The sequence below is a fragment of the Aquarana catesbeiana genome, linkage group LG05 (genome assembly GCF_042186555.1).
Source record: "Aquarana catesbeiana isolate 2022-GZ linkage group LG05, ASM4218655v1, whole genome shotgun sequence".
In the NCBI taxonomy this organism is placed as follows: Eukaryota; Metazoa; Chordata; class Amphibia; order Anura; family Ranidae; genus Aquarana; species Aquarana catesbeiana.
In genome coordinates, this window is record NC_133328.1 from 257,238,220 (window position 1) to 257,257,518 (window position 19,299).

Here is a 19,299-nt window from a genome sequence, read left to right on the forward strand (position 1 = left end):
TACCCTACACAGTACCACTCTGTGCATACCAGGTACTCCAGAGGGGTCAGTATACTATATTCCAGAACTGCTGCATTTACTAAGCATGATGCACTCATAGACTCTGAGGGCAGATTTGTGTTTCTGGTGGGTGTGTGGGAATCTTACCCTTGTGTTATAGCTAATATATATGTGCCTCCGCCTTTTACGCTAACAGTATTGCAATGCTTATCTAGGTTTTTGGCCAAATGCCCCCAGCTCCCGGTATATGTCCTAGGCGACTTTAACAGCGCACTGGACATCTCCCTGGATGTGCATAAAAAATACTCACCCCAAGGCCCCAGAGTACATACCCCCTTAGCTAAATTTATAAATGAACTTGGGCTGGTGGATCTCTGGAGATGTAAATTCCCCATCCAGGCCCAATTCTCCTGCCATTCTCTGACACACTCTACACTTTCGCACATAGACTTTGCCCTGGGGAATGATTTAACATACCGATATGATCCTGTAGTAACGTATTTGGCCAGGGGCCTATCCGAGCACTTCCAGGTGCTGCTTAGTCTAAATTTCCATAAAGCATACTTGCCGGTGCATTGGAAGTTAAACCCATTTTGGATCCAGCTCTTCACTGACACAGATAATATGCAAGTGCACATTAAATACTTTCTAGAGGACAATAAACCCTCAGCTGCACCTGGCGTAGTGTGGGACACCCTGAAAGCCTTTATTAGAGGAATATGCATTAAAGAAATTATTACAATTAAAAACAGGAGCAGACGGTGGGCCAGGGATGCCAGTCAGGTGGTGGAGAAGGAGGAGGTTTTTCTGTGGTCTCCCACGCCTGAACACGAGAGGCAATGGATAGAAGCACAGAAACTCTACCGCACTATACATCAACAGCAAGCTGACAATAAACGATTCTTTACTTCTCAAATGTATTTTGAAGAGGGTGAGAAAATTGGCCACATGCTGGCCATGATAGCCAGGTCCCAACAACCTCCTCAAGTGATACATCGTATAGCCACATCACCAACACAGGTGGTTACAGATACACCCTCCGTACCAAAAGAGTTTTGCTTCTTTTTCCAGGATCTATACTCTTCTAATGCCCCGTACACACGGTCGGATTTTCCGATGGAAAATGTCCGATCGGAGCGTGTTGTCGGAAATTCCGACCGTGTGTGGGCTCCATCGGACATTTTCCATCGGATTTTCCAACACACAAAGTTGGAGAGCAGGAGATAAAATTTTCCGGCAACAAAATCCGATCTCGTCAATTCCGACCGTGTGTGGCCTGTTCCGACGCACAAAGTGCCACGCATGCTCAGAAGAAATTCCGAGACGGGACAGCTCGTTCTGGTAAACTTAGCGTTCGCAATGGATACAGCACTTTCGTCACGCTGCAATGTTAAAAATTGTTTAATACAGCGCACTCTCTTCTTCTTTATAATGTGACAAGAATTAAGTAGTTTTGCTGCTCATATTCACACACACTTCTCACAAAGTTTTATTTGTGTTTTTTTAGTGGGATTCCCTGAATATATTGTTATTAGTTGTCACATCTGACAGTTCTATATTTATTTATTTTATTTTTTTTGGATTTTCAGCCTTTTTTTTTTCTTTAATGTTTGGATTTTTTCCAAGGCTGATCTTTGTTCAATGTTATTTTTATTTTTACTCCAGAATATTTTGTGTGTGTGTTTTGTGTGTCAAGTTACCCCAACACCATTGATATCTTTTATTATTTAATCTCCAGGAGATTGTTTGGTGTTGGTGTCCCTTGCTCATTTCACATTGTATATTTGAAATGTACCTGAATCCTCACAAACAAACTGTCCTTTTTGAAATAAAACACATAGGAGAGTATAATTCAAAACAAAAATCCTTTATTAAGGGATCAGAACCAAACAAAGAGGAAGGCAACACTGGATCAACATGAGAAATTAGTGAAGCCTGGGACCCCCACGGCAGACATCAATTCTTCAACATCAAAATTGGTGGCCTGAGGAGTCCATATGTAAGGGAGGGCAGTCTGGTCCAGAATTCGCAGAGATCCGGATAGCAGCAGATGACATCTCTGTCCCCAGGCTGTGGTACCACAAGAGGCTGCATCTTTTGGCCGACCAGACTGAACCCAGGGCAATCACTGTCTGGTCTTCCTTCCATGCTTCCTTCCGGGCTGTGGCTGTGCAGTTGGAGATGTGGCAGGAGGAGGAGTAGGACCTGGAGGAGGAGGAGGACTGGGAGGACCTGGAGGAGGACTGGGGGGACCTGGAGGAGAGGGAGGACGAGGAGGAGGACCTGCAGGAGGAGGAGGAGGACCATCCCAAAGGTGTGTCTGAGGTGTCATTTGGCCCCTCATACCTTTCTCAAGAGCCTCCAATATGAGGGCCTCACACATGACTTGTTGGCCTTCCTCCATCCTCTGCATTTTATATGCAATGAAGGCAGCAATGTTCTCCTCCATGGTGTGGGGTGCTCCCAGGACCTCTGTAGCCCTCCAAAAGAATCCTATAGCAGCCTCTTCTAGGGCACTCCTCCTACTGCCACTTTCTCTTTTCAGGGGGGGTGGAGGGACCTGCAGATCAGCCAGCTGGCTCGGCCCGGCCACCCCCTGGCTGAGACTTCCCTGTGTATGAAAAAGGGACATGGTTGTAGTGTTTTGCTTCATCAATCCCAATCCTAAATTAGTACTCCCAACTAACATCTAGTTAACATCATTGATTGGACAAGCAGAAATATTTAGAGGAATGCTATACCTGGCTCAATCTGGGCTCCTCCACATGTGGCCTGGAAGGCCCAGGTTAGGCGTCAGAAGCCTCAGCCGGGGGGAAGGAAGCGTGAAAGGAAGACTGGAGAGGGATGACCTGGGTTCAGTCTGGCCTGCCAGAAAATGTAGCCTGTCGTAGTACAACATCCTGGGGACATAGATGTCATCTGCTGCTCCGGATCTCTGTGAATCCTGGACTTTCTTGCGCTCCCTTAGATATGTGCTCCTCAGGCAACCAATTAATATCTTTAAATAGGTGATGTCTGCCGTGGGGATCACCTGCGTCACAATTTCACACAATTGCTCCAGTGCTGCCTTCCTCTTTGCTTGGTTCTTGAAATGGGGGTGTTTAATCTCCCACAGACAGGGCAGCTCCTATAGCATCTCTAGGAATACTGACATGAAGTCATTATCTTTGAGTAGCATATCCATGTTCACTGCAAGATACAACACAAGACAAAGCCTAATGTCAGACAAAACTCTCCTAATCTTGTTACAATATAGGCCTCAATCTAGAAGCAGTATAGGCAGAAATTTGTCTCTTACCTTCGTTCTTACGATCGGCATGTCCAATGCTCCTTCCTCCGCTCACAGATCGTACGTAATATGCACGCGTGTTACGCTTTATACACACTGCGCATGCGTGTAACTCCGCCTGCCCCTGACGTTCTTTCTAGTCTATTCCCCGCCCCTTTTCGTTCGGCGCAGTGGGTGAAGAGCATGATGGCGGAGTTCGAGCAGGTGTGTGCTAATTATAGCAACGAGGAGGAGGAAAGCCCGGATCCAGGCACGTCCCGATCCAGAAGGAGACGTGTTGGAGATGGTCGACATCATGAGGAAGTCCGACTATGATGGAAAGTATGGGCCTTACCCCCACCCCAACATCAGAAAGGCCAAAATCATTGCTAAAGTGGTCAAAAGCCTTCACAGGAATTTCGGGGTACGAAGATCTAAAGATCAGCTCAGGAAGCGATGGTCGGACCTGAAGTTGAGAGAGCCAGAGCAGTACCGAAAGATCCGGAGAGTGCTGCAAAAAAGTAAGTAGTTGTGCTGTGTTCCTATTCTTTCTGTCTTTATTACGTTCGTGCTGCTCCATATGCTTTTATTAATTGTAACGTTTAAAAGGGCAACTTTAATGTTCATGGGCCCATTATTCGTTCGTATCAAACATTTTTCTTTCGGCCTCTAGAACACCATTGTTTAGGCCATATGCATTTTCTCACATTTTTTTTGGCCCTACTTGGATGCCAAATATTTGTTTGTGTAGATGGGTTTGTTACTAGAATGAAATGCCAACTAGATTTGTGTGTAAGGAGAGGACACTGAGCAGCTGTTTTCACATCTGGACACTGGAGCACTAGTGTGGGACAGAAGAACACCATTTTTATTAGGGGGCCCACACAGGTGCTCCAGTGTATACTATAGGGGGGGCTACATCTGTGAAGCTTGTACAAAACAGGTAAAGTATTGCAGCTTGACAAAGGGCAATAAAAAAAATACATCTTGGAACTCGGCTAAAATAGACAATTGTACCCCACTTCCAAGCAATGTTTCCTATTTCTAGTTCTGCCATCAAATATCTGTGTGCTAATTATACCATTTTTGTTTTACATAGGGGAGAAAAGACTCGGAGGACACCCCTCATCCGAGGAGACCACAGACCCCCCACCTATGGAAGAAGGTGAAATACCCCCAAACGAAGCTGAGCAGGAGGAAGAAGAAGATGTGGTGGAGATTGGCACCACAACAGGTGAGTGTCTGCGACCACAGGCTCAGGTAAGAGATGGATGCTGGCAGATTTTTGAGACCTTTTTTTTTTTTATTTATCTCTTTTTAGGTGATCGTGAGGTTGTGGATCCCGAACGCTTTACTTCTGAAAGTGCCCAGATCCTGATCGGGGAGATCATGGGGTGTAATGCCGAACTGCAAAACATCCAGCAAAAAATCCATGATGTTATTAAAAAAAATAATAACATCATTGATGTTTTGGGGCGAATTTAAACCCCACAAAATCACTTTTTGTATTGTGGTCCAATCTTTTATATTTTTTGGCAATGTTTTGAAAAGCCAAATTTGGAGGATGCACACAGTATGCCAACATGTGCTATCTGCCATCACGGGAGATCAATGGATGCGTTTTGGGGGTGCAACCCCTTCCTCAATTATAAAGTCGCGTTGAGGAAGGGCTTGCTCCCCCAAAACACGTCCCTTGATCCCCCCTGATGGCAGATAGCACATGTTGACATTGGGAAATTTGTGTGCATCTTCCAAATTTGGCTTTTCCAGGGGTGATTTCCCCCCATCTGAACGCTATATCAAACCCAGTTCCTAAATACTGATGTCTGATATAGCCTTCAGGTTTTACCTAATGTGAACTTTGTAAGTTCAAGATTTTTGTCTTTCTTGTTGGTTTTACACAGGTCTGTTTTATCTGAAATGGACATTTCGAATTTTGCTAATGCTACTGCAAAAATTGTTATACAACAAACTTGTTGGTTTGTTTTAAAAACCTTTGGTAAATGCACATGTGATTGTGCAGGTATTAAAAAGTGGCTTACTCAAGAATGTGTGGATTATTGTCTCAACACTACAACACTTTTGGGGTGATGTAATAGCTGTTTGATGCAAAAGTGGGGGTTATTTCCTAAGGGCAAATCCTCTTTGCACTACAAGTGCAGTTTCAGTGCAGTTGCAAGTGCACTTGTAGTGAAATGTGTTTTTGCATTTAGGAAATAACAGCCAACAGTGCTTTGTATAAGGTTACCGAATCACGACATTTTCTCAACTCAAAACATTTCTGTCAGGGTCAGCTAAAACAAACACAAGCAGTAAATGTCCACAAAGATTTTCTTTTTTTTTTTTATTTGAAAAAGGCTTCACATATTGTCTGGCATATTGATAGCCCCCCTACCAGCAAAGAACTCCAGGTAGCGTAACCGGACATCACGGGCACTCAGGGAGGGCAAGCCAGGACGGCCACTTTCAAGCGCCGTCAGTGTGGTTTGATGTAGGATTCCGGCCTCAGGCCCAACTGAGCCAGCATAGTTGGCTGAATGTTTCCGTAAATAATTATGGAGAACACAGCACGCAAGTATTATATGGTTCAGTTTATACTCCGCCATATGGATAGGTGTCAGAAATAGGCGGAACCGGCTGGCCAGGATTCCAAATGTGTTCTCCACCACTCTTTGGGCTCTGGCCAGCCGGTAATTAAAAACCCTCTGTTCCGGGGGGGGTCCTCATCGGGAATGGCCGCATCAGGTGGTCCCCCAGCGCAAATGCTTCATCAGCAACGAACACAAATGGGAGTCCTTCCACATTGTCCTCTGGAGCTGGCAAGTCCAAGCTGCCATTCTGGAGACTGCCTGTAGAACTCCGTCTGGGCGATCACTCCACCATCGGACATCCGGCCATTCTTCCCCACGTCCACATACAAGAAGTCGTAATTAGCCAACACCACCGCCAACATCACTATACTGTTAAACCCCTTGTAATTATAATAGTACGACCCCGAGTTGGGTGGTGGGACGATGTGGACGTGTTTCCCATCAATTGCCCCTCCGCAGTTAGGAAAGTCCCACCGCTGGGCAAAGTGGGAGGCCACAGTCTGCCATTCCTGTGGCGTGGAAGGAAACTGTTGAGGAAAAAACAATAAACATTACTATTTTTACTCTGAAACATGGCAAGCAGATTAGACACAAACATTATGGGGCAACCTCCAGATAGCATTTATTAAGGGGAATTTAACAAGGCCAAAGTATAAGGTACACCTATCATATTCCCCCTCCCCCCTCTCATGGGCCATTTCTAACATTATAGGGGGTGTGTGGAAATCTTGGACAGGTAACCCTCTTCACTTCATTGAGAGATGAATGCCTAAATAATGGGTATTACTTGGGACAGCCCCTCCTTAGTTACACTATTGGCAGACCACTGGACAGGTAAGAAGTGTCAGAATACAAAGATATAAATACACATTGTACACATTTGAGGACATTTGGACATTCTGCTATTACCTATCAAGATAATAATAGGATACAAAAACTTTAAACATTACCATTGGAAAGTATACAGGCAGGCCCTTGCACTACATGCTTTGTGGAATTCATCCATACATCTGACCAGTAAAGAGATGGGTATAGTGTGTATGGGTTTGGCAAAGTCAGCAGATAGATGATTGAGGATAGATAGAGAATTGGGATCAGCTGACTTAGCAGTTGGGGGTAGGGAGGGTTACTAAAAATTATTTGGGAACACCACAAAAAAAAGCCTCTGGCACTCTGCCTGAATTTAAATCAAAAATAACATTTCCAAACATTTTAGGGGGTGTTTGGGGTAAAGCACTACTATGGAGCTGATAAAATACATTGTTAAGTGACTACATGAGGTGAATATAGGGCAGGAGACACCATGCTGGGGAGGTTATTGAAGGGCAAATATGTATGAAGGACATAAAATAATAATTACATAAAAATCCAGCATGCATGAGGACAAAGGGGACATTCACAGCATATTACAATCATGGTAATTAGGGAATGAGGAAAGAAATACAATATATTATCAAACATTCAATACAATAAAATGTGATATTAAAGGATAAAAATCTTACCTTCATATACTCCTTCTGCAGGACCTGTATGATGGCAGAACAGGTCTCTGGGATAATGATACCCAGAGCCTGGGGGGAGATGCCTGTCGAGAACTTCAAGTCCTGCAGACTTCTCCCTGTGGCCAAATACCGCAAGGTAGCGACCAACCTCTGCTCCGGAGTGATGGCTTGCCTCATGCAGGTATCCTGCCTGCTGATATAGGGGGTCAGCGAAGCCAACAAACGGTGAAACACGGGGTCCGTCATCCTGAGAAAGTTCCTGAAATCATCAGGATTATTCTCACGGATCTCACGGAGCAAAGGCATATGAGAGAACTGGTCACGCTGAAGCAACTAATTCTTGGTCCATGAACTCCTCCCCACCCTGTTCATGGACTGGACTTGTGTCAAGGTCAGGACCCCAACACCAAGCCCCCGCACAGCACGTACTCTACGAGGAGTACGCATACGAAACATGGCTAGAAAACGGTCGGCTGCTCAGAACAAAGTAACAGAACGCACTGAAGAACAGCAAGGCCTGTGAAGAGCGACCTGAAAAACAGCAACGAGCAGGCAAGATCACACAGAAAACTCCGATACGAACTGACTGCACGCACTGAAGAGCAGATACAAACCCACAAGCACAAACTGAACGGCAGAAAACGATCTGAAAGCCACAAGTCTGAAAAAGCGCGAATCGTCTCTCACCAAACTTTTACTAACACGAGATTAGCAAAAGGAGCCCAAAGGGTGCCGCGCTTGGTTCCGAACCGGCCTTTTCTAGTCTCGTCGTACGTGGTGTACGTGACCGCGTGGTTGGCGATCGGAAATTCCGACAACTTTGTGCGACCGTGTGTAGGCAAAACAAGTTTGAGCCAACATCCGTCAGAAAAAATCCTAGGATTTTGTTGTCGGAATGTCCGAACAAAGTCCGACCGTGTGTACGCCCTATAAGGTATCATACCATATAGACGAGTTGACACATTTCCTGGACTCTGTCACTCTCCCCAAGCTGCAAGAGGCAGATAAAAAACTTTTAAATGCACCCCTCACCCTTGAGGAATTACAACTCGCACTAGCCACGTTTCCGAATTTGAAAGCCCCAAGCAATGATGGCTTGCCAATAGAAGTGTATAAAGAATTTGGAGGAATACCCCTACCGGAGTTACTCCACACTCTTACGGTGGCATTTTCCCTAGATTCTTTGCCGAGATCTATGTATGAGGCGGTAGTGCTGGTCCTTTTAAAACCAGAGAAAGAGCCTGATAAACCCGAATCCTATAGGCCCATCTCCCTGTTGAATATGGATTTAAAACTCCTTACCAAAGTCATTGCCATGAGACTCTCAAAGGTGGTGTCTAAACTGGTACATCCGGATCAATCTGGTTTTATACCAAATAGGTCTACGACAAATAATCTCAGTCGCTTATATCTTAATATGCAAATACCCACTGATAATCAGGGACAAAGAGCTATCCTCTCATTAGATGCCGCTAAGGCATTTGACAGTGTTGAGTGGGAATACCTATGGCGAGTACTAGAAAAACTTAATTTGGGAGAAACCATCATTTGATGGATTAAACTATTATACAAGGCTCCCAAAGCATGCATTAGAATAAACAATACCCTATCACCACTCTTTGACTTGCATAGGGGTACTAGACAAGGCTGCCCACTTGTCCCCTTTACTATTTGCCCTGGCCATAGAACCCCTGGCTGCTGCCATAAGGGGGAGCCCAGAAATAATTGGATTTAAACGGGGTGAGTTGGAAGATAAATTGACACTTTATGCCGACGATGCACTTCTTTTTTTGGGTGACATGTCTACATCCCTGGTAAAACTTATAGACTTAATACACACATTCGGGACCTTCTCTGGGTTCAAAATAAATTAGGACAAATCCACACTTCTACCTATAGATCCACCTTATAGGGTCTTTACCCCGAGTAGACCAGTATATTAAGCTTAATATAGACCCACTTTTTAAACAATTTCAGGAAAAAACAACTAGCTGGATTAAGTTTCCGCTCTCTGTAGTCGGCTGCTGCAACTTAGTAAAAATTATTTGGAACCCGCAGCTGTTATATGCACTCCATAATGCCCCTCTCTGGATCCCTATCCACGTGTTTAGAAAATGCAATACCATTTTTCGCACATTGATATGGAGAAAGCAGGTTCCAACAATTCAATTGGAAACTTTACAGGAGGCGAAGGACTCAGGTGGCCTGGCAGTCCCTAACCCATTCTACTACTTCATGGCGGTTCAGCTGCAACACCTAACGTCCTCTGATCCTATTCGGAACATTATACGCACGCAGATATCTGGCGATGGACTGGTGGAATGCATAGAGGCAGGTGAGTTGGGGACATTGACCTCACACCCCACACTACTGCTTATAGATAAAATTTGGAATGAAATTAAACAACATCTGCAATATACAGGCTACACTGGTCCCGTATCTGGAATAACAGAAATGATCCAGAATTAAATAAATTACAGGGCTTCTCAAGCTGGTCTAGAAGGGGATTAAACTACATCCCGCAATTATATTGTGGTGGTGTTCTTAGAGACTTTCAATCACTGTGCAGAGAATTTATCCTGCCAAATACTTCATTCTTCCAGTACCTACAACTTAGGCACACTATAACGGCACAGGCCACGATTTCCACCTGGGAATTAACTAGGCCCACGGTACTAGCAAAACTGATTTTGTCATCATCTAGGAAAGGACAAGGACAAGCTCTCTTGTTTGTCATGTATCTAAGGACATGGCATTGAACTGTAGAACTGGCTGGGGAAACGACATAGGACGTATTTCAGACGAGGAATGGAACACCATACTAGATAACGTACTTAAGGTGTCACTATCCTCCTCTCAAAAACGTACTCAGTTGTTTATTATCCATCGCACATACCGCACTCCAGAGAAATTACACAAATGGCATAGAAGGGATGATCCACTTTGCCCTAGATGCCTTGTAGACAGCGGTACACTTGTCCATATGCTATGGAAATGCCCGAAACTAACAAGATATTGGGCCACAGTGATAAACACTATCAATGACATATGGAACCTTAAACTTATAGCTAACCCTAAACTTTGCCTGCTTGGATGGCTGGACGAAGAACAATACACACCCCACACGTATACAGTCATTCTCAGGGCTATTTCTGGCAAGAAAACTCATAGCTGGAAAATGGCTGTCTATGGCACCTCCTACACACGCAGGATGGATTGCCTCCTTAAACGATTCTCTTATTGGGAAACAACTAACATAAAAACATTGAGGTAGCCCGAGAAAATTTGAGAACATATGGGATCCCTGGTTGGAGACACCTGGTTTAACTCCACTTCGCCTGGTTCAAAATAGAATTCTCAGGGGTAGAACAACATCAGCGCCCAACCCACCTTAGAACCAACCACCTAGAGAAACTTATAAGAGATAGCGGGAGGGTAGACAACAGCACTTCATGTCTACAATTACCCTGATAGGAAGCACTTGTGATAATTTAAGGTTCTGCAGAGGTTAGACTTTTTTTTTCTTTTTTTTTTGTATAGTTTTATCCAAAATTTAAAACACAGAACCACTGTACAACACGCCCCGCTGGTTAGGGGAAGTTGGTGTCCCTGCTCTGCTCGATAGCCCTGGGAAGGACCGAGAGCAGAAGGGGAAATAAAGACATAATGAGGACACACATGACAGATAACAAGACCAGAGAGTTAATTCCTCAGTTACTTCAATATGCAATTGTTTCTTTGTTCCTGAATGCGCTGTTGCAATTGTCACTGTATGAACATATGCTATGTACGGCCGGATGGTTGGTGAAGTTGATGCCTATGTGTCTTCGCATTTACTAGAACTGTTTTTCTGTGGTATAATGGAAAAGTTGTTTGTTTGTTTTTTGTGTCTTTTTTCACAATAAAAATGATCTGATTTAAAAAAAGAAATGGACACTTGTTGGACATATACTCATTGATCAGTTTTTTGAACACTTTATTAAGTGTGTTTGCACATTTAACAGGTTTGCACGTTATGTGATGATGTCTTAAAGTGACAGTACAACTTATTTTTATTTTTTTTTTCATTTTATTATATCTTCTTTCATTTTTTCATTCTATTTTTCATTTAATCTTACAAGGATTTTTATTAACATACTCTGTCACATTGGTAACACTTAGCAGTGCCAATCTTACCCATATATAAATTTCTAATCACCACTGTTTTAAAAAAAAAAAAAAAATAAATAAATGGCCAAAATTTTTGAATAAAAATGCATTTTTGTTAGTTCCTGTTATAAAATAAATAATCTTTCTTCAAAAATGTAGGCCACAATGTATACTACCACATTTCCTTGGTGAAATCAGTGTATAATATTTAGTCTGTGGATACCACAATCTATGGCATATATCTGAAAATTGATCAATCCTGATGTATTGTCGGCCTATTTCATTTCTTTAGACCCGAAAACACCAGGACAGTACACCCCGAATGACCTTTTTGTAAGATAGAAAGTCTGAGGCATTTAGTAAGAGTATAAATATATATATATAATTTATGGGTATTCAATTTCAGTGAGCTGAGTAACAGGCCTAGACATTGCTACTGGAATTTATTACAATAAAATATTATATATAAGGAATTTTGGCTACACATTCATCACATTATTACAGTACACAGTGTGCTCATTTTATTCATACTTTTCAGCCCTACAGCCTGTCTAATCAATCCAGAGACTATTCAATCCCAGTGCCAGGCCTACTGTCATTGTGATCGGTTCACTAAAATATTACATATAATAAGTAAATTATAATATATTATGGTTACACATTCGTCATATATTATTAAAGTGCACAGAACTTTTTCACACCTCCTTCATTTTTGATGGTCCCATTACACAGTGAACGTATGAAAAAAAAAAATCTGCACTGTGAAATTTAATCATGTGTAGGCATAATTTGTTATTTATAACATTTTACTGTAATCAATCACAGTGGCAGTTATATAATACACAAATTAAGTTGCGCTAGGGTTACCTAAAATTCAGCTTAGTAAAGCTGCTGACACAATATTGCCAGAAAAACAATATAAGATATAACACTTAAAAGGTAAACAGCGCAGCACTAACGAAAGGGAGCCTAATAAAGACCGCTTTGTGATTTTTACCTACAGATAAGCCTATAAGAAAGCTTACCTGTAGGTAAAAGGAATATCTCCTAAAGGGCACAGTTTAGGAGACATTAACACTAGATGCATCCGACGACGTCACTGGCGCATGCATTCTGAAGGTCTGATATACAAGTAAAGGCGCAGAGAACTAGAGCTGTAAATATTAGGTAATGTGCTGTATAGGCATATTAACCTGTTCCCGACCAGCCGCCGCAGTTTTACTGGCGCAGAATGGCACGGGCAGGCGAATCGCCTTCATGTTACGCTGGGCACGCGCCCCCTCGGCGGCCGAGACGATCGGATTCGATCCAGAACCGATCGATCCCCAGGCCAATTAAATCTGGCATGGACCCGGTGATCGGTCCTGGCAAATGAGGTCCTTCCCCGTCTGTGTAACTGTAAACAGTGACAGGGGAAGTGATGTCATCTCTCCTCCTGTCAGTCTTTTCTGTTCCAGACCGAGGAGAGAGAGCATCTCAGAGTAAGTGCACCAACACTACACCGACACCAGTTCACGTAGGCACACATTTCACCCCCCGATCACCCCCCCCAGTTAACCCCTTCACCCCCTGTCACCGTGTCACCCAGTGCAGCATTCAGATTTTTTTTTGATCGCTGTACTGGTGTCATTAGTGACAAAAATCAGCGTTAGGGTAATTAGTATTAGGCCCAGATAGGTCTAGGGACACCCCTAACCCCCCATAATAAAGTTTTAACCCCTTTTAAGCCCCGTCACCAGTGATCACTGTGTAAGTGTCACGGGTGACACAGGTTAGCTAGTTTATTTTTTATAGCGTCAGGGCACCCGGCGTATTTTACCTAAATAAAGGTTTAACCCCCTGATCACCTGGCGGGGTTAGGTTTTAGTGTCAGATAGGGTCTGTGTCGCCCCAGACAGCGTCAGATTAGTGTCAGTAGCGCTAACACCCACGCACGCACCATACACCTCCCTTAGTAGTATAGCGTCTGAACTGATCGATATCTGATCAGAAGTATATTAGCGTCCCCAGCAGTTTAGGGTTCCCAAAAACGCAGTGTTAGCGGGATCAGCCCAGCCCACCCAAGTGCAGTCAGGCCTGATCCCTGCGAACACTAACAGTTTTTTTGGTAGCGTTTGAATCAGTCACTGACAGTCAGTCTCACTAGTGTACCAGTAAATTTAGAGACCAAAATGTCAAATCAAAGGTACACTAGTGAAGAGGCCTACATGTTTCTGAGCATGACAGATAGTGAAGAGGAAGTCACTCATCTGTCAGATTCAGGCCCAGAATACGAACCTGTAGACAGCAGTGGCACCCTGACAGATAGCTCTGATGACGGAGTTGTGATAAGTCAGGCTTACCAGACCCCGTTCTTCTGCTGTCGTTGAGGTACAAGAACCGCAGGTCCCTCGTATGGAGCAGAGAGCCAGTACTAGCCAGGGCCGGACTGGGAATAAAAACCAGCCCTGGAAATAATTTCATACCAGCCCCATAGCATTATTATACCAGCCCCATAGCATTTTTATACCAGCCCAACTGCATAACGTCATTATTTTCTTGTTCACAAAAGGGAAAACCATGCATTTTAAAGCACATTTGAAGAGTGTATTATATATAGATAAGAGAGACATGGAATTTACAAACAGCAGCAATTTTTTATTTTTTTACTGGCAAAAATCATGGCATTTACTGGCACATTTTTTACTGATACTACAAAAAAAAGGTGCCGTAAATGGCAGGTTTCAGTGCAAATATCAATATTTAAGCTATAAACTGCTATTAGCAATGTGTTAAGTTAAACAAACGTCAAACACCATATTTCTCCTCTTACATGAAGGTCAGATTAATATAACCCAACACAGAGTTCCCCCGTATATCAGGAGGATTCCCCTTTACAGTGCAAGGAAACTCTGACATAAAGGGGAACATTGCAGATCATGATCTAAGCGGGAACTCTGATATAAAAGGGGGGCACTGGTGACCAGAGACCCCACTTATATCAGAGTCCACTGCATTCCCCTTTACATCAGAGTTCTCACTTATATCAGGGTCTGCAGAATTGCCCTTTACATCAGAGTTCCCCCTTGCACTGTAAGGTGGAATCCTGCAGACTATGATGTAAAGTGGAACTCTGGGAATGTGGGGAGGACTCTGGTGACCAGAGACCACCTTCTGCAGAAAGAAAACATTAAGGTACGGGGGTTTACTGATATAAGGGGGAAACCTATATATCAGTGCCCCCTTACAATATTGTATTGGCCCCCTCACCTCTCAGGTAGGCCTGGCGGCGCTGTCACTGACCTCCTCTCAGGTGCACCGTACAGGGCTCAGCAGGGCCGATCCCAGGCGGGTGCACGGGGTGCAGTGCACCCGGGCGCCAGAGAGGTGGGGGCGCTGAAGCGCCAGAGTGCTCCCCTCCCTCCTCCTCTTCCTCTCCGTGTCCAGAGCAGGCTCTCTCTGCAGGTCACGGCCGCGGAGCGGCCGCTATGTTTTTCGCTGCTGCTAGAGCCCGTCCCCCCTCCCTCCTTCTCCTTTCAGAAAAGGAGAGCAGCCGCCGGAGATCGGAGCGGCTGGTCTCTGTGTGGAGAGAGACCAGCCGCTCAGTGACTTCGCTGAGGGGGAGAGCGGTCCATGCCTGACAGGCTGACACAGGTTCTCCTCCTCTGTCTCTCACTCCCGCGGCCCGCCCAAGCCTGTCTAGACAACTGCTCTTCACCCGGGCGGCGCGGCTGCACACTGTCCTCTCTAGCTGCCGCCCGGGTTTTAATGGGTCTCTAGAGTACTAATAGAGGGAGGTTTGTCTCTGGGGCGGTCTGTACTAATGGGGGGGTTGTCCTGGTGGGGGGTCTGTACTAATGGGGGGGTTGTCCTGGTGGGTCTGTACTAAAGGAGGGGGGTTTGTCCTGGTGGGGGGTCTGTACTTATGGAGGGGGTTTGTCCTGGGGGAGTTTGTACTAATGGGGGGGTTGTCCTGGGGGGGTCTGTACTAATGGGGGGGCTTGTCCTGGGGGGGTCTGTACTAATGAAGGGGGGTTGTCCTGGGGGGTCTGTACTAATGAAGGGGGATTTGTCCTGGGGGTGGCTGTACTAATGGAGGGATCTTGTCCTGGGGGAGTCTGCACTAATGGGGTGGTTGTCATGGGGGGTCTGTACTAATGGAGGGGGGTTTGTCCTGGTGGGGGGTCTGTACTAATGGAGGGGGGTTCTCCTGGGGGGGTCTGTACTAATGGAGGGGGCTTTGTCCTGGTGGGGGTCTGTACTAATGGAGGGGGGGTTGTCCTGGGGGGGTCTGTACTAATGAAGGGGGGATTTGTCCTGCGGGGTCTGTACTAATGGCAGGGATTTGTCCTAGGGGGGTCTGTACTAATGGAGGGGGGTTTGTCCTGGGGGGTCTGTACTAATGGTGGGGGGGTGCTTCCTGTTGGGGTCTGTACTAATGGAGGGGGGGTTGTCCTGGGGGGTCTGTACTAATAGAGGGGGGGTTGTCCTGGGGGGTCTGTACTAATGAAGGGGGGTTGTCCTGGGGGGGTCTGTACTAATGAATGGGGGATTTGTCCTGGGGGGTCTGTACTAATGCAGGGGGGTTTCTCCTGGGGGGTGGCCTGTACTAATGGAGGGGGGATTTGTCCTGGGGGGGTCTGTACTAGTGGAGGGGGGGTTCTCCTGGGGGGGGTCTGTACTAATGGAGGGGGGGTGTTTGTCCGGGGGGTCTGTACTAATGGATGGGGGGTTTGTCCTGGGGGGTCTGTACTAATGGAGGGGGGTTTGTCCTGGTGGGGGGTCTGTACTAATGGAGGGGGGTTTGTCCTGTGGGGGTCTGTACTAGTGGAGGGGGGGTTCTCCTGGGGGGGTCTGTACTAATGGAGGGGGTTTAGTGACTTCATTGCAGCTGCGGGCTCTTCTTTTGCCCCTTCCCCTCCCTCTCCTCCGCACGTGCACTGCTATACTAGTGAGCGGTGCTGGCCGGCACAGCCTCCCACTATATTTTTTCCCCTGCCTTCATATCAGCCAGGGAAAAAATAGAATAGAAAAAGGAGCATAGAAGAGGATTGTGGGACATGTAGTCCCTAGGACTGACAGCTCCACTGTAACACGGAAACTGCAGCCCACACAGCATGCTCAGCTGAATGGGAGAGAGAGAGACAGGAGCCTGGGAAAGCTTTCAGGGAAGTACACCCTGGACTCCAGAGGGAGAGGGCAGTGCTGAGGGAACACCATCAGAGAGGGAACCCCACTGCCCTGCACCACCAGAAGGAAAGACACACAGCCTAGCGCCATCCCTGGTGGAGAAAGGAATGGAGTCATTGCCGGAATACAGATCTGGGTGCTACCCAGCGGAGTCGCCACGGGCAATTCAGAGTGAGCTGACTCCTGATCAGAGGAACCGTTGCTGTATCGCTGGGTCAGGTGAGAGGGCCGATCGGCCATTATCTACTAACGTCCATAGGAACTGCAGTCTCTGACCATCTTCTTGTTCTGACCATCTCTTGTATAATGTCTGCAGTCTCTGACCATCTCCTGTATTTTGTCCGCAGTCTCTGACCATCTCCTGCACTATGTCTGCAGTCTCTGACCATCTCCTGTATCATGTTTGCAGTCTCTGACCATCTCCTGTATTATATCTGCAGTCTCTGACCATCTCTTGTATAATGTCTGCAGTCTCTGACCATCTCTTGTATCATGTTTGCAGTCTCTGACCATCTCTTGTATCATGTCTGCAGTCTCTGACCATCTCTTGTATCATGTCTGCAGTCTCTGACCATCTCCTGTATCATGTCTGCAGTCTCTGACCATCTCTTGTAGTATATCTGCAGTCTCTGACCATCTCTTGTATCATGTCTGCAGTCTCTGACCATCTCTTGTATCATGTCTGCAATCATTGACCAGCTTCTGTACCATGTCTGCAGTGTCTGACTGTCTCTTGTATCATGTCTACAGTCTCTGACCATCTATTCTATCTTGTCTGCAGTCTCTGACCATCTCCTGTATTATGTCTGCAGTCTCTGACCATCTCCTGTACTATTTCTGCAGTCTCGGACCATCTCCTGTATTATGTCTGCAGTCTCTGACCATCTCCTGTATTATGTCTGCAGTCTCTGACCATCTCCTGCACTATGTCTGCAGTCTCTGACCATCTCCTGCACTATGTCTGCAGTCTCTGATCATCTCCTGTATCATTTCTGCAGTCTCTGACCATCTCCTGTATCATGTCTGCAGTCTCTGACCATCTCCTGCACTATGTCTGCAGTCTCTGACCATCTCCTGTATCATGTCTGCAGTCTCTGACCATCTCCTGTACTATGTCTGCAGTCTCTGACCATCTCCTGTATCATGTCTGCAGTCTCTGACCATCTCCTGTACTATGTCTGCAGTCTCTGATCATCTCCTGTATCATGTCTGCAGTCTCTGACCATCTCCTGTACTATGTCTGCAGTCTCTGACCATCTCCTGTATCATGTCTGCAGTCTCTGACCATCTCCTGTACTATGTCTGCAGTCTCTGACCATCTCTTGTATCATGTCTGCAGTCTCTGACCATCTCCTGTACTATGTCTGCAGTCTCTGACCATCTCCTGTACTATGACTACAGACTCTGACCATCTCCTGTACCATGTCTGCAGTCTCTTATCACCTCCTGTACCATGTCTGCAGTCTATGATCATCTCTTGTACCATGTCTGCAGTCTCTGATCATCTCCTGTACCATGTCTGGAGTCTCTGACATCTCTTGTATCATGTCTGCAGTCTCTGACCATCTCCTGTATCATGTCTGCAGTCTCTGACCATCTCCTGTATCATGTCTGCAGTCTCTGACCATCCCCTGTGTCATGTCTGCAGTCTCTGACCATCTCCTGTATCATGTCTGCAGTCTCTGACCATCTCCTGTATCATGACTGCAGTCTCTGACCATCTCCTGTATCATGTCTGCAGTCTCTGACCATCTCCTGTATCATGTCTGCAGTCTCTGACCATCTCCTGTATCATGTCTGCAGTCTCTGATCATCTCCTGTATCATGTCTGCAGTCTCTGACCATCTCCTGCACTATGTCTGCAGTCTCTGACCATCTCCTGTATCATGTCTGCAGTCTCTGACCATCTCCTGTATCATGTCTGCAGTCTCTGACCATCTCCTTTACCATGTCTGAAGTCTCTGATCACCTCTGTTACCATGTCTGCAGTCTCTGATCATCTCTTGTACCATGTCTGGGGTCTCTGACCATCTCCTGTATCATGTCTACAGTCTCTGACCATCTCCTGCACTATGTCTGCAGTCTCTGACCATCTCCTGTATCATGTGTGTAGTCTCTGACCATCTCCTGTATTATGTTTGCAGTCTCTGACCGTCTCCTGTACTATGATTGCAGTCTCTGACTGTCTCTTGTATCATGTCTGCAGTCTCCTGTACTATGTCTGCAGTCTCTGACTATCTCCTGTATCATGTCTGCAGTCTCTGACTATCTCCTGTATCATGTCTGCAGTCTCTGACCATCTCCTGTACTATGTCTGCTGTCTCTGACCATCTCCTGTACTATGTCTGCAGACTCTGACCATTTCCTGTAACATGTCTGCAGTCTCTGACCATCTCCTTTACCATGTCTGAAGTCTCTGATCACCTCTTGTACCATGTCTGCAGTCTCTGATCATCTCCTGTACCATGTCTGGAGTCTCTGACCATCTCCTGTATTATGTCTGCAGTCTCTGACCATCTCCTGTACTATGATTGCAGTCTCTGACTGTCTCTTGTATCATGTCTGCAGTCTTTGACAGCATCCTGTATTATGTCTGGGGACTCTTTCTAACAGACAGCCC